This window comes from Syngnathus scovelli, chromosome 14 (assembly GCF_024217435.2).
Source record: "Syngnathus scovelli strain Florida chromosome 14, RoL_Ssco_1.2, whole genome shotgun sequence".
In the NCBI taxonomy this organism is placed as follows: Eukaryota; Metazoa; Chordata; class Actinopteri; order Syngnathiformes; family Syngnathidae; genus Syngnathus; species Syngnathus scovelli.
In genome coordinates this window covers 11,946,667-11,969,248 of record NC_090860.1, presented here as the reverse complement: position 1 = coordinate 11,969,248, position 22,582 = coordinate 11,946,667, and the positions used below count along the sequence as shown (strand labels likewise).

Below are 22,582 nucleotides of genomic sequence, written 5' to 3'. Positions count from 1 at the left end.
TGTTGTAAAAATATGAGTTTAACTTTTTATTCATTTTTATTCCGGCATTGTTCTTAGCAAATTATGATAATACATTATAAAATTACAATGAAATTTAATAGTATCCTACATTCCCTCATAGATCATCGCGGAATATGCATGTGGCCATTTTGTACTTTAATCGGTGTCCTTCGACATTTTTTTTTTTTTTTTGGGGTAAACTTACTGCATATGAATGGCGACCATTAAAACTCGCAACGAGCGGCCCACGTTTTGAAAGCCGCATGCCCGTTTGATAGCTCACGTGTCACTGCGTTGGAAAACAAGTTTGCTGTTAATTATCGTTTCCCGTCAGCTACACGCAGACACATCTTGTAGTGCACGTCTGCCGTGGAGTCTGCAAGGTCTGCCAGGTGAGACGCCATTAAGGCCCGGTCCTGACAGGCTGCAGGTAATGACGCTCGCCCACACTCATCCGCTCACATTTTTTTTTTTTTACCTTAACAGACAAGAAAAATCGTGCTAATCCGAGCCTCGGACCACACAAACAATGCCAATTACCTCCACCGAGAACGTTTTGCTCCACTTTGTCGTGGGAGATGAAGTCATTAAATCTAAAGTAGGTGCGGATTAAAAAGTGATGGCACAACAAGAGAAAATTGGCATGCGACTGCCGTTTCTTTCCGTTTCTGGCTGTGAAGTCATGCGGTGAGTTGAGCGAGTTGACAGGTGGAGAGCAGGAAGTGAAGGAGATTAAAAAAAATAACTACTTGGTCTTGGTGCCAACTCAAATGAGGCTTTCGCAAAGCATGCTTGCAAGAACACGTAGGCTATCATTGGGGCTCGCAGACAAAACGGAGACTGCATCAAGACAACGGCCGTCCCTTCCCGCTGTCACTAAATCAGATCAAGTCTCGTCAAGCAACAACGTGGCCGGCTACCTTTTTTTTTTTCCTGTGTTTTGGCGTTGGAGGTCTGTCTGTCCCTCAGGGCTGTTTTGCCTTCCCTCCCGCCTGTCTGACATCATCGACTGTAGCGGCTCCTGATCCGCCGGCGCTGCGATGAGACGACGTGACAGGCTTAATTTACAGTGTCAGGGCCTTTCAAAAAGCAACCCCCCCCCAAACACACACACACTACTCATCCTCCTCTGACAGCCATCCCCGCATTTCTAAATTAGCAGAAACATTAACCTTTCCGCTGATTGTAACGCGTTCCGAGGGAGGCAAATTAACTTGGGTTTGTTGGTGTCACTGTTTTTAAAGATTGACGGAGGGGATTGAAGCCAGGGGGATGGGAGGGGGGGGTGATGCCATGTTTGTGATGACTATGACATCGTCTGCAAGGTGCGCGAGCGGGTTAAGCGTCTAATAATTGCAGCCGCTTTCTCGTTGCCTTCATTTTCATTTCTCACTTATATTAATGCGAAAGGCAAATGCGCGTCTTTCGGTCGGGGCGAAAAGTCTCAAAATAGGACGCGAACAGCTTGTTGCAAAGCGTGTTTTGCGTCTATTAGGCTAATGAGAGGAAAGCACACAGATGGTGTTGTTTCGCAAAACTCACAGGCTGCGAATCAAAATGTCATCACTGCCGTAATTAGTGAGAAAATAACGCTAAAGGAAGAGAAAAATAAAACCGTCATCGCTCATTCACGCAGCCTACTTTTCCAGCGCAAACGGAAGTGATGTTAAATAGCTTCTTCTTGTTCTGTTTTTTAAAATAAATAAATAAATAAGTGGGTGTTTAGGGGTGAAACAATGGCACTTGGGTAGCATATGCTGCACTTAAGCGCTGGGAGGCAGCTGCGGAGCTTTTGTGGAGCCGTCTTGGATGTGGGCCAGCTCCCAGAAGAAGAAGATATGATTCCATCATTGGAGACACTTCAAGATGGAGGACATCAGCCATGAGGATGATGAGGACGATGATTATGACGCATAGAATGAAATGAATGAAACGGTTTGTGTGATACTCCTACTGTTGTGCACACATTGGCCACCAGGGGTCATACTCATATGATGAATGTGCAATGAACAACAAAGAAGACAAAAGTAGGTATAAAGTCATAAAACATTGGTGAAATTTGTGAAATGTGATTGAGTATTTAAAGAAGAAGTCTACCCAAAAATATTTCATTTGTGGAATATGAATTAAAAAGGAAAAATCCACTAGTTTTTATCCATCTCAGGCGGCCATTTTGCTACTTGCTGTCGACTGAAAATGACATCACAGTTGACATCAGGTCACAACCAATCAGGGCTCACGAGTTTTTTGAATCTAGTAAATGTATTTAGGGTTGTATCTAACTTTTATATTATAACATATTTGCATTTAAATCATCTTATAATTGTGAATAATACCGCATGTTGAATTTTAGCCACATTTTAGCCTAAGCAGCTGCACAAGTTCTGATGTTGACTTTATTACTTTGTCTGTCAATCAAATGATCAGAAAAGTCTAGACTAGCCCAAGGCTAGAGTGTCGCTACCACCGCCACCTCGACAGCATTTCATTGTTCACGCCACGCAACGCATCCCACGTAGACGACTCAATAGTAATAACGAGGCCCAAAAGTAATGCGATCCCTTTTTGTCTGACAGTCTTCATATCTGCGAGGCGAGCCCTCCGAATGGGTACAACAGGGTGAGAAGTTTTCAATAACTACACCTTGCCTCGGGACAGGATTAAACCGAATCTGTGCCCGGCCGGCGCCGGAATCTCCGATTACAAATCTGGAAGGTGCCAAAGGGTGGTTTTAACTCATTGTTGTCATTCCAGGGTAATCACTTCTCACCTGTTTTTCAATTTCTTTTTTAAGACAAATTATGGAGTTTGTTGAAGCAGGTGAAATGTAGTCAACTAAGCACTAGAGAATAAAATATTTGCGAGAGGAAGTAGGGCGAGTCTTTTCACGACTTGACTACGAGTATTGACTTTGGCCGACAATCACGAGCGGCTTGTCCTAAGTGATTTCTGCCAATTACAAATGTGTCTGCGTGTAACCCAATCCGAGCACTTGAGTTCACAAGGCGCCCAGACGCATATTTTTGCATGCACAGGCATGAAAGTCAACATTCATGACACAGAAATGAAAGAACACAAACAAATGTATAGAGAGCGGGTTTCCTTTTTATAGGCTAATGATGACTGGATCACACACATGCACACACACACACACACACACACGCGGTCACACTCAGTCAGTGTTGCTCTACTGTCTGGTCATGACAGCCGAGTTTTAATTGGCCAGGGTTGGTGCAGCACGGGCCGCTGTCATGATGCTGCCTGGCAGTTTGGGTAAGGGAGGGAGGGGGTGGGGGGGGGTTGTGCGCCCACCCGCCCACCACGGGGCCTGTCAAACGGCCCGCGGTCTCCACGGGAACCCTCTCTCCGCCGCCGTGGGCGTACCGCCTCATTTAGGAGCGTGCAGACAAAGCGCCAATTAAGCGGGACTTTAAACAATCAAACGGAGTTCCTCAGGGCCCCCCTCTCAATCCCCAGACTCTCCGCAGGGCCACTAGGAACGACTGACAGAGATGCGCACACACATAAATCTGTGCCTGATAGAACTTGCACACACTCACACACACACACAGCTGTATACATAGCTGGAATATGATTTCATCGGAATAATATGAGATCAGCCCTTATATTTCCCCCGTAATTTCCGAGTTGCCTCTTGAGATGAGGGAATTAGAAATCCAAAAAGTTCGAATAAACCCCATTTAGCTGTCCCAAACAAATGCAAAAATGTTTTTCACAGAGGTTAAAGAATATCTGTTTATGTTATATTGTTTTTTTTAGCACGAAGCCAGCAGGCTGTCACAAGGCGAACTTAGGTGGTTTGGTTAAATAAACAATGTATAATTCTCCATGATTTGGGTTTACTTTAACAGTAAACTTCAACTGGGAATGGCAATAAACACCCTGAGGCATACATACTTTATTCCTTTTTGAAGATCTGTTCCCTTTTTTTTTTTTTGACCAAAAACAAATGCAACATTATTTTTTTTAGCAGAGGATAAAGAATACGTGACTCCATGAGTTGTTGCAGTTTATGATGTCATCATTTAAAGGCTTCTATAGTATATCGCAATGCTATTTTTTTTTTTGCCCGTCAAGATCAGACAGAAAGTCATCACGCAGAGGGGGCAGCTAAAAAAAAACAAAAAAAACAATGTTTTTAATGTATATTCTGTCTCGCTTGCTTCTTCCATATGGCCCCGCAACGGCGCAGCCTCCTGACAAGCCTGTGGCTAAAGTCCATCCATCATTCCGCCCAACGCGCACACTTGTTATCAGCTCAGGCGGGCGCTGGGGAGAACCCGAACGAGAGCCTGGAATGGGAAGAACAGATTCCAGGCAAATTGCCCCGGCCTACCGCCTTCGACTATTTTGTCACACACCGGAGCATCATTTGGCTGTGGGATGTTTTATTTTAGATTTTTTTTTTTTCAGTGATTGCAATGACAGATTGGAGAATCCGAGGGTGGAAATGGGAATGCGCCAGAATGCAGTTGGTCCTGGAGGGGGAGATACACTCCACACAATGACGAGTAGGGAAAAAAAAAAAAAGAAAAAAAAAGAAGACAGACGTGAGCTACACCTCAGCGGGATACAGACGGAATATTAACACTCTTGCCTCACACTTGTAATCATAACAGCGCAAGTGGACGTGCGCGGTCTCGCTAAAGTACGTTTATAGAACGTCTCCGGTGATTTATTGGAAAAGGAAGACGAAGAAACGTCCCGAAAACCACCCAAAAATATCACCTCGCTCTCGTACAGTAGAAAAATAAACTCGGCTCTTAAGACCAGATGCTGCCTGACTTCACCATGTTTAGTCATGCCAGTATAAGCACAGACAGTTTACATTAGCAAAAGGGACTTACAGCCAGTCGCACAAAAAAAATCCATATATATATATATATATATATATATTTTTTTTTTATCTAGTTGCTCACACTTCCTTATACTGGATGGGACATATGATCCTTGTCGAAGGCTTCCTGGGAGGACAAGGAGTCCCACTTCCTTGTCGACTCGCTGTTAACATGAATTATTAAAAAGGTGTAAGGAAAGTCTAATTAGGTGATGCGTTTTTTCTTTTTTTTTCTTTTGGGTGGCCCACCTTGTGTAAGCTTTCAGGATGCAGTAGCTCATTTAATAAAATAAATGATTGTTAGTTTATTTATTGAACGGCCATTTCTATTGATTTCAACGGGGAGAAGGACGATAGTCTATTTTGAATGGCTCCTTGTAAAGAGTCAGTCGGCCATTTTGCCATGAAAGAGGCTGAGGCCACTGTTGTGGTCAGAGCCGTCTCTCACGTGTCAATTGGGATGATGGGGCGGGGGTGACGTGTTGGTTGTTTTGATGTACAGCGTGGGGGCTTTTTGTAACCTCTTAAAGGCTTGTAGGGGATGAGGAAGGAGGGCAGCGAGAGGGATGTTCAACCGCAGCGTTGAGCCTCTTGTCCATCAAAGCCGACGACCGACAATTGGGTGACACGGTTTCAACAAAATATACACACAGAAAATGAATTTAGAAATCGGAACTACATCCATCTTTCCACCACTGTGGATTGTAATCATGGCCAAGTATTACGCGGCAATTTCCGCTAAGTAAAACATCAGCGCGCCTCATTCATTATGTATCCCTTTGCTCACATCTGAAACAAACCTGCAAAGCCCAAAAAAAAAAAATTCAAAGCTGTTTATGGCCTTGTGGCTTGGAAGCTCGCTCGCTGATGTCATCCGACGGAATGCCGTTAACCTCTCAGAGAGGGAATGGGAGGTAGATATGTCGAAAGGACCCGTCCAAGATCGGGTTGCCATCCGAGGAAAAGGCGGCCAGTTCAAAGCCGATAGCATGCGCTCGCTTCTTCCCCCCCTTGCGCTGTGAGTCATTAGGAACGGTGATGTAAAGCCGCGACGATAGCGCCGTAACTGAGCCGCCGATGATTTCCAGATGTGCCGGAACGTTAATGCATTTTCTCCGGCTAGGCAAACAGTTGCGATGGCGAGGAATAGCCGCTCGATTGTTAGGCAAACAGAAAGGCATATATTCTTTATCCTCTGCAAAAAAAGATTTTTGATATTATTGCAAATTAATTGTGAATGTTTTCTTCTGTTATGATCATATAATTTATGTGCAGGAATACAATAGAAATTGTTTATTGTAATACAAATTAATATACTGATTTTTAAAAAAATAAGAGGTAAGAGGAGATTGAAAAATTAAATTGCAATATTGAGGTGGGGGGGTAAAAAAAACGCAATTATTTTTTAACACTGTTCAGCCCCGGTTGTTTTTATACGTTGCAATGCCTATGAAAAAAAATATTACAACTATATTGTGTCTTTTGGGTGGCTTGAATGGATCAATGACATTTGCAGTCATTTCAACGGGGAACAATAATTTGATCATTTCCAAAAGCGCAACTGCTATTGTTTAAAAACAGATGGCGTCAAAGACGTAATAAGCATATCAGTGTAATATGTTTGGACCCCGGTGTTTGGAATTCCCAATAAATGTGTTGTGAGTGCAGCCTGGAGGGGAACGTTGGAGTAAAGTGGAGTGTGTATGTAGTGGTGAGGGGTGGGGGGGAGCGGGAGGGGTCAAGGGGCGTGGAAGAGAGGCTCATCAATCACCTGGAGGTGACACACAATGAAATCTGACCGCGGCCCGAGATGTTTTAATACAGCATCCATTAGAGCCCTCAAATAAATTGCAATTTGGAAAACAGAACATAACAGCGGCCAAGTTTTCCTCATCCATCTTGCTGCCGTGTCATGTAATGTAATTGCGTTGTTAATTTATCCAACAAGTTCCTCGCTTGGCCATTTCATTCGCATTGCTTAATTTCCCTGTAGAGTACATTTTCTCTCTTTCGCTCCCTCCCTCGCTCCTCGTCCTCTCCGCTAGGCAGAGTAATGTTTCTGCTTAGCGTGGCATTAGTCCAAGGGCTAATCAAAGCGCCCCAGTCGGTGACACTTTATCAATGGACCGGATTGGCCGACTGCCTCGCGGATCGGATCAGAGGCCTCCGCCAACCATCGACAGAGTGCTAGCGAATTACGTCCATACGATTGACAGGGTTTCATTGAAATGCGTGGAGGCAACACAGCATTGTTTAGGGTTATATTTTCTGGCCCCCGTCACCTGACCGGGGCTGTTTTCCAGGTTGGGGCTTGAAGGGGATAGTGGTGAACGTGTGGCGTCAGGCCCGCGAGGGCTTGACGAGATCAAGAAGCTCGATGTGATCAAAGGATGACAGGGCGAGAAAAAGGAGGAGAGCCCACCGACACAAAGCATTTTTTTTGCCCCGGTTCCCTTGCGGAGGTTTTCTACCGGCTGATCGAGAGCGAGGGAGTGATGTGAACCCCGCCCTCAGTCATAGTCCATTTCGGCAACTTATGAGTCCATTATATCTGACACACCAGGATACCTGACAGACCAGAGCATTTTCTGATTTGTCCGGGATTTTTTTCCCACATTTCCGTTCATTCACCATAAAGAACATATAGTTATTTTTCCTCAGCGATTTTTGAAGAATATTTTGGGTTTTATTATTTTATCTTTTCATTTTGCGGACCCCTTGAGATATTCTTGGCCCCCCCATTGCCCCCCACAGAAAGAAATCCTAGCTCCGCCAATGGCCAGATGTAAGATATAAGACAAATAGATTTTTTTAGTTAAAAAAATGTGCCTATAATTGGAAAAATGGCTCACAAATTGATCACAAGGCACGTTGTCATGCGTTTGACAGTTCATATCCTGAAAGACCGCAGCGTCTTGTAACTTCTTGACAAATACGGAAAGTAACTTTAAAGCTCCGACCGCACACGAACGGATTTATCTTCATTTCTGGGGTATTATCTGACGCTACGATGCAGATTTGCCGGAGATGAATGTCAACAACCGCCTTTGAAATCATCCTTTACCTCCGTGCGTTGGTCTCGCGCATCTGTAATGTGTAAAAGGCAATCATAGATTCATTTATTTTCATTTCTTACGCAATCCCGCACATCCATCACGTTATATCTCCTTTCCTTGTCTTTTTTACGACTCGGACCAAATAGTCAATGAAAGTGGAGATTAAAACAAATTGTATTTAAAGATAGGGAAACGTCAAGGAACAATGCGTTTGTTTGTCAAGCAACTATTTGAGGAACTACACAACAGTACTTTCCCTCATTTGTTTACTCAACCTTCTTGGGAGCACGACCTTGAAACTCACAGGGAGTAGCCTTCGCCCTTTCCCCCCCCCCCCCCCTCCTCATATTCCCAACCTTATAGAAGTGCGGAAAATGACATCTCAGGAGGAAGAAGTTATTGTGAAAGATGCTTCCTTTTCATGACGTGGGTGGTCTTCAGAGCGTGAACCCCCAGCTCAAGATGACTGAAAGGGCAAACAAGCACTTGCACGTCCGTCGTCATCCTGACAGGTGAATTTAAACATTGACAAGTTTGAAATCTAACTTCACCTCTTATGCCCTCGTCTAGGCCCGAGAGATGGAAAGGTGAGCAGATGAATTAGTAACCATGTTTTTCCTGTCAACAACACAACGCGGACCAATTAGATCCGATGCGGCAGCGGTATGGAAAAGTTTTCGTTTTGCTTGCTTGCGTTGTCTTGCTGAGTGTTTTCTCTTGTCTTTGATCATCTCCTGAATGTTTGAAAGCTAACCGCTAATGCTAACGAAACTCGCATAAATATGGTGGTAGATATTAAACAATGTACAGATGCATATATTTTTCTGCTCAGTGTAAAAATAACTATTATGCCATTGAATTAGAGACATCATGTTGCCAAATAAATTTCTTTATGTTCAATTTAAGTACTGTTTATTTTTACAATGTAATATTATTGAGTGTTATTTTTTCAAATTAAAAAACTTTTATGAGGGTGGGGGGGTGAACAGATTATTAGCATGTCCATGCATTTCAGTGGGAAAAGTTGCTTTGAAATCCAAACTTTCAGAGTGGGCATGAAATTTGGCATTTTCTAATTGCAAAACTGAAATGAGAATTTAAAACATTGCAATACCCTCAAACTAATCTTTCTGATTGGAGGCCAAACACAACTAAACCGGTGAATTTGGAAACCGAATGGTCCACGAGGGAACGAGGTGGAACTTTGTAAAAGGGTAAACGAACATTTAAAGCTCAAAGTTGACATTTAGTGTCGTTACCATCGGGAAATCATCTGGCTTCAGGTGTATCAAATGTCCGGCAACCTTTAAAATGCGCTTCTAATTGAATTTGCAATCAACTTGGGTTTCAGCTCGGGCGAGTCTAAACTAATTTTGTCCTTCGCAATGCTCCTTGAGAGAAATGAAACATTTCAATGCAGTGAAAAAAATCGATCAAAGGTATTGACACTTATTTTACAGACGCGTGTTCCTATCCTTCTGCAGCTACTACTCAACAAGCCTCATTTTTAACCATCAGCCTTTCACGACCTCCTAAATCTTTGTGAGGGAGACTACAGGCTGGTAAAATGGTTATGACCTCTTTATATCTTTTATGGACTCCGAGGCCATCTCATATGGAGAAGGGGGGGGGATCAATGTAATTTTAGAGTAAAAAAAAAAAAATCAATAGCATCTACAATACATGCCAAACGACAGTGACTGCTCACCTCATCAATCCTTTATTGGAGTTGAGATGAATGCAAGTTGATAAAAACCATAAAAACTTCTGATATGACATTAACGAGATGTTTTGCAAAGGGGAATTATTCAGAAATCTAACGTATAGCTTCAGATAACATTTATTATCCTTATTATTCGTTTGCCGGACCAGACCAGAAAAACAAACTCGAATACAAACAACCCATAATTAGTATCGTTCCACTTAGGACTAATAATGATGCACAAAGTGACCATCCAAGTTCTTGCACAGTCCGAATTCCCTCAAAAGGGACACTCAGCCGGGGAGAAGAAGGGATTAATGAGATAGATTTATCTTTTTTTGCCATTACACATACACTATTGTTTTGTCTATATACATTCTGTATCGCCTTGGGAGAGGGTTGCTTCATTGAGTCCGATAGATCAGTGCTGTCCGACAACACCACTGTATTTCCCCATAGACAAAAAAAAAAACCACGCTAGTCGCTCACACATACATATTGGTTAATAAATGAATATTATTATCCAGTATGAGACAAATAATTTGATCGACTGAAAAAATATAATTACAATATTGGGTATGTTAAAGACAAACATTTTAATACTTGGAATTGTACTCATGACGGCTAGCCAGTTAATGATTGTGCTAGCGGCTAACATAGCACTCGAGATTTTTATTTAGTGCTCCATCTTCTCAAAGAAAACAGACAGATGAGACTCAAATGATTTACAACCAGTCGCAAATCCAATTCAAAGTCGTCCGTTCACAAAAAGCTGTCAGTTAAAGCCTTAGTTAGCTAACAGCTAACCTAGCAAGAATTTTTCCCCAAAAATCCTTTTGTTCACAAATGTTTTCCAGCAAACCAATTAAGTATGAGATACTTTTGTGTCATTAGACGTGCCAATATTTGAAAATAGACGTAAGCATGCCCTGTTGGAGCACATCTCCCCAGCACCTGTTTGAATAGTCAGCTGCTAAAAATGAGCGGACACCCTGTAATTACACACGCAATGAATCATTCACACACCATCCTCCACATCGCGTAGCGTCCTGGGTGGCAACCACCCTGTGACCCCGGAGACGAGAAGGTGCGCCGTTAACAGGTGAGGATGCGGCTTTCAGCGCGCCGCAGATCGAGTTTCGACAGAATCCTGGTGAGTGCAAATTTTCCACATTCAAAGTGCCCCCCCCCGGAACAAATCAGCCACTAATGTCAGAGTCCTTGACCTCCCGCTGGTAATAGTCACTGTTTTCAAAACACACCAAGAGAATCGAAGATTCCGATGTTTTAGCAGAGAATATTTTTCTGTTTTCGCAGTATCAACAAAGAAGATTACATTGTGACTTCCTTTCCGTTGCCATCAGCAGGTTAACTAACTGTGAAAACCCGCTCACCGCAAATCACTCATTGGGAGCTTTGTCACGAGCCGTCAACTTAAGCGCCTTGACAAAGTCACGTGTGGATCTTTAGGTACGAGGGAACGCACCCCTCGGGTGTCGCTATAAATGTCCTGGTATCGCTGCCATTGCAGGCCGCCATTCATTGCGTTCTAATCTGTCCATTCAGACCCAAGGACAATAACAAGTGGATTGTGTGCCACGGTTTTATTTTGCTGGAGGAGGCGCAATGCCACCCACTCTGCACGCCATCTTCTGCTTTGTCTCACCTAAATTCCAAACCAGCTTACAGTAGATGTCAGAAAATATATTTAGCCCAGTTCTCTCAGCTGTGAGGAATTCCCAGCATTCCGTAGCAAAGAGGGCAAAGCAGGGTTACAATAGGCCGGCATGGTTCATTATAGTTACTTTTGAATTCCGTTAATTATAATTCATTTTTCAAGCAGGTATTTTTCCAATTTTTATTTGCTCAAAAAGATCGTTTTAGTCATTTTGATTATTTTCATACTGGGGCAAGTTTACTGTATTTGGGAATATGTCAGGAAGAAATGATTTTAGACACGTGAGGAGCGGGTCTAAGTTGTGGCGCAGGTGTTGTAAGGAGATTTTTGGTTGATTTCATCCCTCTGAACAAATCTTATTAAAAGTCCCAAAGTTATCCACACTGCAAAAACCCAACCCCACCCCCCTTAGTCTTTACAACGCTCTCATTCCCGATGAATATCACCTCCATAACTCACCTCCATTTTTTTCCCCGACTCATCTCATAAACTTGTTTTTCCTTCTTCACGCTCATCAGCATTTCTTTGTTTAACATTTATGTTTATTGATAAATGAAGATGGCCTTAAATAATGCAGAGTAAAACATTAGCCGTGAGCGGAGAGATATTAATAATTGATGGGCTGGGGAGAAGTGTGAGGGGAGGGGGGGGCACACTGGGAATAGATAATATTAGCTTAATGCAAGCTGGTGTGAACGGGCCAAGTGTAATGGGCCCCGCCGCCTTTAACGGATGATATTGTGGCCTGAAAGTTGGGAAGGAAAAAAAAAGGCAGATAGTGGTGGAGGGTTAGGGGGGGTCATAGATTTGGCTCATAGGAGCTGACAGTGCAAATAGTGTTTTTAATAGCAGCAGCTTGACACATTCTGCAGAGAGGCCCTATAATGGTCAGCTCTGTGCTTAGCGTAAAGGGAGAAAAATGGCCCGCCGCTATTAAAATGAAACTGGAGAAGGTCCTTGCTCTTACTTGGCTGTTTTCTTTCCCCCCCCACCCCCTCCCTCAACTACGCCGCCTCATCACTCATTTTGATCCCCTCCTGTCCATTTCCTGTCTGTCGTCTCACGTGACTTTGCCCACACACACAAAGACATATAGGGCCGCTGATCTATAACCTCCAGTTTAAGGGGGGGTGCAATGGGGGCTCATTTTACACAGTGACCGAGGACACGGAGGATACGAGCGGGTCACTTAATATGACATCTCGGCCGCGACCAACAGGGAAATTTAGTAGACGATCAGAGAAAAAGCCAAGGTCCGTGTTAGATTCACAAGAGGCTGTTTGTGGTCACACTGGGTAATAGCCTTCGAGAACAAAATAAAAAATAAATAAACCCCAATATAACATGAAAAAGACACACTCGATCGATGATGTCAGCCTTAATGACAAGATTTGGGGTGCACTAATATACATCTATATGGAGTCCGTAAAACGAGTGACACTCCCGTCGTCTTCTTGTATCGAATCTAATTAGACTCTACAACGTATCGTTGTTAGTATATTAAGCTGTAATGTAAAAGCAGTTAGGGCTTATCATTTTCATTAGTTTTATTTATTTCATTATTTATCGTATGGAATCCTACTAAATTACAGTGAGGAAAAAGGCTGCGGCGAGACAATCCAATAATCTTGCAGTTACATTAAATATGAATACAAGAGGAGATTATTGGTCCTTTGGACAACAACACAGTCTGATTACTGAGGTGCCATTAGGCTCAAGTTGATGGGCGCTCGGTGCCTTGAGGTCAGCGGATGGAGACGAAGGAAAAAAAAAAATTACAAAATAAATGTACTCTCTGAGGGATGGTCTTATTGTTATGCTAGGCTAGTAAAAAATAAAAAGATTCGGCGGGGATGGAAAGGGAAGGGAGGGGGTGAGGAGGGGGGCTAATGGGTATCAAAGGCAGAGGAGGACCCCCTTCCTCCAATATTGCTATCGCAGCAGCATATTAGCATCCAAACAAAGGAGGCAGAATCCCCCGCAGCGCAGCCTGCGCGTTTCAAGCGGTCACTCGCAGCATTTTTATTTAGTCCTCAATCCACCACTTTTATATGCTGACTAGCACACTTAAGACCAATCCTCCCGCGTCTTTGCGAAAGTTGCTGCTTCTTCTCTTTTTCGCCCTCTTTCCACACTTTTTTTTTTCGGTTTTGCTTCATCACAGCAACTATACGCTATGACAGCTGTCATCGCTCCTCGGCGGGCCTCAGATCTGCATTTCAAGGTTGGAGGGTTCACCGGTTCGCCGCGTTCCGCACGGGCACGCGAGGCGTCTCTCAGAAGGCCCCGCTCGTAAACAATAGGGTTATGGATACATGGGAGGGGGGAGGGGGGGGTCGCTTGAGGATTTTTGTTTGTCGTTTATAGAAAGAGAAGTTTATTCGAAACAATGTTAAATATAGCTGTGATATTTGTATTACCGGCACTGTTCGGGTTCAGAAGAGTCAAAACTTTATCAAACAAAAGTAGTTGGGAGTCAAGGGATTTAATCTCTCTTTTTTACCCTTTGGAAGAAAATTCCAAGGTCATGAAAGGCAAATTGGGTATTTTTGGGTATTTTCTGATTTTTCCAGGATTATTTTTTCACATTGCTCCATGGCCCCATAGGTAAACATATAGTGAATGTTTATCAGTGCTTTTAATGAATTTTTTGGGTTTGTAAAATATTAAATAAAAAAATGGTTTCATGCCCACGCCCCATGGCCACCCTTCTAAACAAAACCCTAGCGCCGCCAGTGCACATTACGTTTTTTTTGTTGGTTTTTTTTGGGGGGGGAGGGGGGGCGCTATGATGGACTTGTTTGTTTTTGACCTCCACCATTACTGTCAGGATGGATGGGGAATGCCCTTTAGAAGACAGCCCACTTGACAGATCAGCTGGGCCACTGGACAACAAGCTGGCTTATTTGGCACGGCTACCTTTTGACAGCGTGGCCGGAAAAGATCGATACAAATCTGTCAGGTGATGACTTCCACTCCCTCCCGTTAACTGTTAAATGCGACAAATAGGCGTGGAAACAAGAACTTGCTGGAAGAGCACATTTCCAGCACCTTGTCATGACCATGCTAGGTCATAATTTAATAAGAACTTGTTTTTGAAATAAAAAAAAACCTTAAAGCTCCTAAAATGTGTTAATTTGAAGAAAAATAGTCATACTTGATGGAGAATAAATTCTTATTTACCCACAAAAAAAAGTCTTCACCGTTGTCTTTGGACTGGCTCATGACCCGTGGGCACGGCGAGCACGTGCATATGTAGCCGTGCTAATTTACAAGGCGCTCTGAGCGAGCTCGGCTTTGAAGCTTTTGAAGCCTCCTGTTCCACATCTGATCTGCGGCCACAACTTGAGCTGGTGCGAATGGCTGCGGGCCACGGCGGAGAATGGATAATAGAGCGGAGGTACAAAGACAGCGCACGTCTACAAACGCGGGAAGTGCCAGGTCATTATCGAATGCCCGTGTCCCGCCGCCGCCGCGACTGATTGGTGACGTGCCATTGTCCTCGCGCTGGGCCTTGAGCGTTAGCTCCTTTGTTAGCGCCTCACAATGCTTAACGGTCTCGTGTCTGAAGTTGAAAACAGACGACGGGGGCAATTACAGTTCAGAAGGCGTTTTGAAGAATATTATTGTCACTATATAAATTTTGGTTTTACTTTATTTATTTTTTTGTGGTGTGCATCTCTTCGCAAAATACAACTTTTATGAGATCTTATCGCTGCCACTTCTCGTCACAGTTCGTCATGGCAGGTCTTCTGAACTACAAAATTCCTCCGCCAAACCAGCGGCTTTTTTGTTTAGTTTGTTTTTTTTCTCATCACAGAACCAACCACAGAGCGCATGTAACTATTTCAACACTTGCAGCAGAGCGAGCGACGAGTGCGAAGAGTGTGGCGGTCTCTTTGTTTAAGAAAACTTTATAGGCGCTTACAAGTTGAAAGGAAGAATATCCAAAAAGCATATCTTGAAAAAGACGCTGGTTTAATTGCTGTCAAGTGTCCGGTTTGGTCATATCAAAATATAACTGGCTCCAATTTTTTTGCTTGGGCCCATGCATAGAGGCATGAGTTTCTATTTTCTATTACTAGCATATTTATTTATTTATTTATGTTTCAAAATGGTGAAATGTGGCACTAGGGGGCAGGTGAGACTTAAACGTGAACTGCAGGAAGTCCCGTTGTGCCGAAAAGGGATGAGGAAGTTATGTCCATGAGATTTGGAAAGAGGCAGAACGGATAACCATAATTTGGACGCCAATTTCCCGACGGTGGGCGTTAAAAAGTGAGAAAGACGAAAGTGCAGAAGCAGACAACTCTGACTTTCGCCAACGTGCGACATTCGAAGGAAGACACGGCGGGGACATCCTCACATATCCAGATGTGCTTATCAGTTGTCACTGCTTGTACCAAGGTCAAAGTTGGAAGGAAGGAAGAGGCAATTTTGTTTTTCAGCACCAGCCCCCCCCCCCCTAAACTGCTGATGGATGCACTTCCTACACATCCAAGCGGGAACAAGCAACTAACAACCAACCAAGCACTCAAGACAAACCCCAACGTTGACATTCACGGCCGCCTATGTTTAAAAGCCACAAGTCATAAGTGTCAAGTCACGGGAGCGACTAATCTTTCATTGGTTTCTGCGGCTTTCGGAGTATTAAAACTTGATGCATCCTCTCACTTGAGAGCAACTGTCTGCGGACCTGTTAGCGTGCAAGTTAAATGCTTCGGGCCGGCTCGGTTTGACCATAATGGATTCTGCTCCGGCGACGGACATCCAACACTGGAAAATTGATTTGATCTCGGGAGGACAGGCGATGGGATATCATTTTTTTTACAATTGAGATGTCAATGGAACACGGACCGCAATAAAGGGGGAGACGCAGAAAGTCAATCTTGCTTCAACCGACGCCGGGAAAATGAAATGCGTAAATCAACTTGGACTTTATTTCTTTATTTACATCGACTGCTCATACTCCCCAAAAACACCTCATTGCTGGGTGCACCATCCACTTCAGATAAATAAAAGCAAACTATCGATAACCAAAACAGCAGCACCTATCAAAACGTATTTGGGATCAAATTAACGATGATCTTACTTGTCATTCTATTGCTAACCAAAACAGCAACACCTATCAAAACATGCATCTTGGATTAAATGAATGATTTTAGTTTTCCAAGAGTCTGGTCTACAATGCAACTCTGTTGCTAACCAAAACAGCATCACCCAACAAAGCATGCAAATCATATTTAAGTGTTAAAAGTCCTACATAGATGACAGTGTCTGTTTTAAAAAATCTGGGGAGCAACAAATCAGATGCTAAGATTACATGTAATGCATTTTTTTTTCGTCCCCCTTGTGTCCGCAGACCTCTAGCACTTATTAATACCATCTGAAAGCAACTGGAGTGCATTTCATTTTGCCTTGATTCATGAGCTGTAATATAAGAACCTCTCTCCGGTGCCCGGTGTAGCACGGGACGGCCAGATTGGACTCAGCGTGTAGGTATCAGATAATATAGAGGAGATGTAATGAAAGTGTAAACAAAAAGCTGTCAAGACGGGGCGCGACGTGCTCGTGAAAAGTCTCCCATAGTTGTCATTGTCTCCTCCACAAAGGCAATTCGTGCGAGCGCGGCGCCTTGCAAGTTATGAACAGGTGACTGAATTACACGCTGGCGTGTGAACAAAAGATGATGGAATAGTTTGAGGGCAATGGCAGAGAAGAAGAAGTACTAGATCTGTAAGCTTTAGTTGTACAGGCATTGAATTGTATAGTACGTGTACCTAATGATGTGTCCGTGAGCGCACGGTACTCGATTAGCATTTTGCAGCTGCATCGATAAGAGATGGTGCAAAATCAATATGCGTCATCACACCACTATGCACGATAAAATATTAACTAGTGTGGAAACCGACCTGAGCAGATTTGCTTTCCTGCACGAGCAAAGGCCTCGGTGGTAATAAACACCTCCAGCGGGTCAACTAGCTGGGCACGTATCATATTCGTCGAACGTTGCCACTTTCAGTATCACGTACAAACTTTACTTTTCGTAGAGTGAAATGTATTTTTACCCTTCTGATGTAGATCAAAAGCATGTGTCTGAAACGGGAAACTGATGATGTCATTGAGAGGGTCTTCATCCCTGCTAGCTTAAGCGATTGTCAAAGGATTCCCAGTGGAAGCAGCGACAGGGATTTTACAAACAATTTATCCCAAATTGCAGGAAAATTGTCCGGCAGAGAAGAAAAAAGTAGAATGAGGTGGAGATGATCCAAAGTATTCATTCAATAATGCTCTCATGCTTGTTCAACAAGGTTCTTCTCTTTCAAAATAAACCCAAAAATCCCCCCCCTCTACTGTTTCAAATGTATAAATGGGCCGGAACCTTCTCGGATGATCTCGGCCCGCTTCCTAATGAAAACGCGCTGCGGCTGGATCCCGGCGCAGCAATCAGGCCGCTGGCCTCAGGAACTAACGGACCGGGCAACGTGCCGAGCAGGAAAAGTCCCATGTGATGCCACCATGATCTCTTACATCATCCTGTGTTGCCCTGAATCTGAAAGTCGTCATCCTCAATGTAATGTTTGAAGATGTTTGGGCTAGAAATGCTAAAATTTATGATGCTAACATCTTAGCTGCTTGAATAGATCACATAGAGCACAATGTTTTTCGACTAGTGTTTAAAAAGTTCACATCATAAATCGCAACTTCGTCAAACTTTTTTTTGCTCTCACTTTTAAGCTTTTAAATCTTATGCAGGAATATAATGGAGGGATGATGTCACTCAATTTTGTAAAATCATGAAGAGTGCCCCTTTTAGTTCACTTTATGTGCGACATAATTTATGTGTACGCACTGCTTGGGGGTAATTTATTTGCAAATAAAAAAAAAAAAAGGCGAGTGAGCAGCGGGTCTTCCAGCGTGTTAGTGGAGCGTGTGACAACTACACGATGGTGTGCATTTGTTTTTCTTGGCCAAGTCCATTCACTCGCTTTCTGGTTCGGCGTGACCTTGGGGGAATAGAGACCAGCGGGCAATTGTCTGCCGTCAAGTAAAATAATAATAACAAGAAAAAGTAGTGGAGAAATTATGGAGAAAGGCTAATAAAAGAAAAGCGTCAGATTGGAAGATGTTTTTAGAAGTTACTGCTGAGCTCGTCACAAAGTGCTTCATTCAGAGACGGAAAACAAAGCTTAGCTGGTGATTGGCGAAAAGAAGACTTTCCATCCCTACTGCTTTTTTTTTTTCTTCTTTCCATTTTTCGTCATCACATGATGAATCTTTTCAAGTTGACTCAAACAACATAAAACCGGTCTGGATTTCCATTATTCAGCCGGACTGTTCTTGTTTACAGTTGGGGGCGGGGGTGGTGGGGGTACGGACACCTGCGCACCGCATGGCCTGACAGTTTGATGGGCCCCTTTTAATGGTGATTCACTGGCCAGATCTGTGTGGATAAAAATGGAATTCCGGGAGAGCAATCTAATAAGAAAAATAAAGCGGCGAGTGGTCGTCGCGGCGGCTGCTCAACAGGCCAGTGCTGGCGGGCAATCAAATCCTAACTTTGATCTCGGATCGGGGTCACAGAGGGTCGAGTGGATGATGCTTGAGTTTTACCTCTCAAAACTTGAACCTTGATTCTCGGTCTGGGTTTTTACGCAATATCATGTGCGCATTTAAGGCAATCCTGGGACTTTGAATACACACAAAGCAGAACTCGCAGCCACGCATCGATCGCCCCTCTTGTCATATATCATTAATGAGGGTATTAAATCCATGTTTAGGAAGCAGAAGGATGCCTTAAAGAGGAGACGGCAGAGTATTGTACGAGACCCAAGGAAGGACCCCTCTCTGGTTCTCATCGGCCACTCGAATACAGTGATGTCATGGCGGCTCATATCACCGCTACCGTCCAGGGACGGGACACCGTGACCCATAAAAAGACCCGAAAAGGAAAATGATGATGGATAGTCATCATTTTTTTTTCTTGCATTGAACATGCCAGGAGTGTAGAACGTTTACATCTCCATTCTGAAAGATTTTAGGAATCCTGTTCACGGGCTGTATCGATTAGTGTAAAGTTCTCCCCCCTGTGTCCCTCGCCCTCGGGTTATCATATCATACCATCCGCCGTTTGCCTCGATGCTACCGTACGATACGGCAAATGGACCTCCTATCGATTAAGCGACTGGCAGATGGGGAGGAAGTCACACGAGAACATCTGGAAGGACGCGAGGGGGTTGGGGGAGGGCGGGGTTGTCCCTCACCCTCATTGTGCGGCAACCTCTAAAACCGTCGCATCATTGTCAAAAGGATATTTATTAGTAGAAAAAATAAATTCCTTTACAGCCTTTTTGTCGGATTAGATGTGATTAAAAAAGACACAATGTCAAGTTTTACTGCTGGAAAAACAGCAACTTTCCCTCCGACTAATCCCATTACGAAACGTGTTTTGCGTTGGAGTGCAACTGAGGTGTTAATGTGATGAGAAGTTTAAGAGTGTTTCGGGAGGATGAAATAAAAATATATATCTTTAAAATGGGCCAATCCCTCCTTTCTGGAAAAAGGGATAACCTGAGGCACGACTATATAGACCTTAAGTGCTGACAAAGACGATGTTGTATTGTTGCAGTAATCCCTTTAAAGACCGTGGGGCAGATGCTTACAGTTCATTACAGTAATACGGCTACGTTTTACCCGAGAGAGTCTTCTCTTCTGATGTGAATAATCGCAAATTCATCGGACACGGAGCTTCTCAAAAATAATCTAGAAAAAAAAAAAGGTCAATATTGTTTCCCCTCCTTCCGCACCGCCGGCTCGGTTGATTTTGTTCTGCTTGGTTTAGCAAGAAACCCTGGAAACCATGAGCAGTGTCCAAAATATTTGCCGCGCATTGAATACTTTTGCAGGCAATCAAAATCCTGTCAACACTTACTGAGGATTGGCTTCAGGAGAAATAATGCGCTGGGCAGGCTGTTTTATTTTTTTTTTCTTCCCCTGGAAAACATGTCAACTATTCATTGCGAGCAAAGGCTCCTCCTGTCAGGTGCTGCTTACTAGAGGCTACGATTAGCATAGATCTGTGTGATGCATCCGTAACCTTTGACGCATTCCAAAACACCTGCCAATCATTTTGCACCTAGAAGGATAAATACCCATTTGTGAAGGCAGCTCCGGGAAAGGGTCTTCCCTTTTGTCTGTATTTTCTTTCAATTTTGAAAGACAGATTTGCGCGGTGGTGCCCATTTCTGAATTGGCTAGCTAGGTACTAACGGGGCTAATTGTGTTTGATACAAAAAATAGCTAACTAGCTAGCTAACTTATTGTTTGTTTTTTGTTAAAGTAAAGATACATGGAAAGAGGACCTTGAAAAAATCAACTGCATATTAAATCGCAATAATAGGGCTCAAAAATAGATTGTTTTAGCCAGATTAGCCAGAAAATAATTAGCTAACTTGCTAGCTACCTTATTGATTGCTTGCGTTTAAGAAAGAAATACATAAATACCTTGGAAAAAAAATACAAATTAAATCCCAACAGCAATACTAAGGAAAGTGTTTTGTTTATTAAAAAAATTAGCTGAACTTCGTCATTTTTGCGATGCTGTGTCAAACGCCATTCACAAATAACGCTAGCTAGTCTAAACCGCACCCTCATTTGTTCAGAGAAGTAGCGTTACACTCCAGTCACGTCAGCTGTGTTGTCCGAACGTCTCCATGACACCAATGTCACCAGGTTATGTGAAATGTGACGAAGCAAGGAAACACATTTTGTCAATACATTAACTCTCAGGAAGCATCTTTCACAAATGTCTCCGTTATTGCCCGACCTTTTCGGGGAGGAGTTTGGTGAGTTTAACCCGCCGTTCAAGGTAGGACTGCGGCGCTTTTCACCAGGAGATACGAGTCAAAGGTTATTTGCGTTCGTAAAACGGTTGCATCGACTGGAGCACGCGGTGACACGTTCCAGCGTTTGTCAGCATTTCCAACCATGAATCACAATCAACTGTACGTAGGATAGCGGCCAAGAGGAAAAGAAAAATGACACGCAACCAATTAGAGGTGAGTTGTCTGCCTGCACCATTGTATCATTCACGGAGGAATACAGGAAGTCTGACAGCTCTGCCAAGGGAAGCCGACGGTGACACGGGGCAACACGGCCAAGATGAAAGATGGCCCGAGGCGTGGTGAGAATAACGGGTGCACCTCACATGGGACTAAAAAGGATTTCACACCAGTTGTGGCTTATTGTTTGGATGAACGCGTCCCTGCCTATTAACACCATCCGACTGGCGGGGCTGTAGAAGTCCTATCGAGGCTAACGGCACATTTCCACGACGTACAAATATTATATTTTTGAAAAACACAAAGCGGTACCCAGCGATTAATAGTCGATATTCCTTAGCGCTCTATTATTACCGTGACAATATTTTTTCTAGCGAGGAATCTGAATGCTGTTTTTGTGTTGCCATTAGACGAGTGCGCACAGGCTTAATGTCTGCCATTCTTCCAGGATTATGGCTTTGGCAGGGCGGTGAAGCTGTCAGTCAGCGACATGTCTGGACTCATTGTACGCTCGTCATCAAGAGTACCTTCGGAATCACTCCTGCGTATACCTGACAGGTTAGGATCGCTCCCGTCGTCATCATCGGGCCCGAGCCTCGACGTGCACTTTAGATCTCAGCTGAAGCAATACAAGATGAAATAGCCACGCTCCCGTTTGGACCACCTCCTCCCACCGGGTAGATTAATGAGTATTCCTCGTGCCTTGATGGAATCCAGCATGTAGACTTTGACAACGACTGGCATTCCCTTTGACGTCTATGTGCCGTCGTGGCTCTTGAGGGCGGGATGTGAGTGTCACGGTGAGGTGCACGCATGCCTGCCAGTGTGAGGTAAAGGCCGGTGTTTACGGGCCATCATAAATATGCATGTTGCTTTTGTGGTTTCAATGGCTGGGCGGGGGCATTTATGACAGTCGAGTGACAGCACCGGCGCTTACGGAGGTCATTTACCTGTCATCCATCAGAGACAGTCAAGATGAACAAGGCTGGGGACAACTACGAATCCATCCGACGGGGTCATTTGAAAAGGTTTAAGATTCGGATCGAACTCCAAATGACCGCTTGAACTTAAGAACAGGACTTTATCTGGGAATTGTGGTGGTGGGTTAACCAATGGACTGTTTCAGAACCATGAGACGGTTTAGAGACCGCATGTCCAATCGAGCCGTGATGGAATTCCCATCAACATTACACTATTTTTCAGACCCTGTGGCGCTTTGGAGTATTC

General features: G+C 43.7%; 2 protein-coding genes across 23 annotated transcripts in view; one reads left to right on the top strand and one right to left on the bottom strand.

Moving 5' to 3' along the window:
* Positions 1-22,582, bottom strand: part of dph6 (diphthamine biosynthesis 6) — a 94,424-nt gene that overhangs the window by 50,341 nt on the left and 21,501 nt on the right. The gene's annotated exons all lie outside the window — the stretch shown is intronic.
* cdin1 (CDAN1 interacting nuclease 1) overlaps positions 21,174-22,582 on the top strand; it is a 59,127-nt gene continuing 57,718 nt past the window's right edge. Inside the window, exons 1-2 of the mRNA XM_049740506.2 lie at positions 21,174-21,477; positions 21,804-21,913. The gene's annotated coding sequence lies outside the window, so the exon portion shown is untranslated. The remainder of the gene's footprint in view (positions 21,478-21,803; positions 21,914-22,582) is intronic.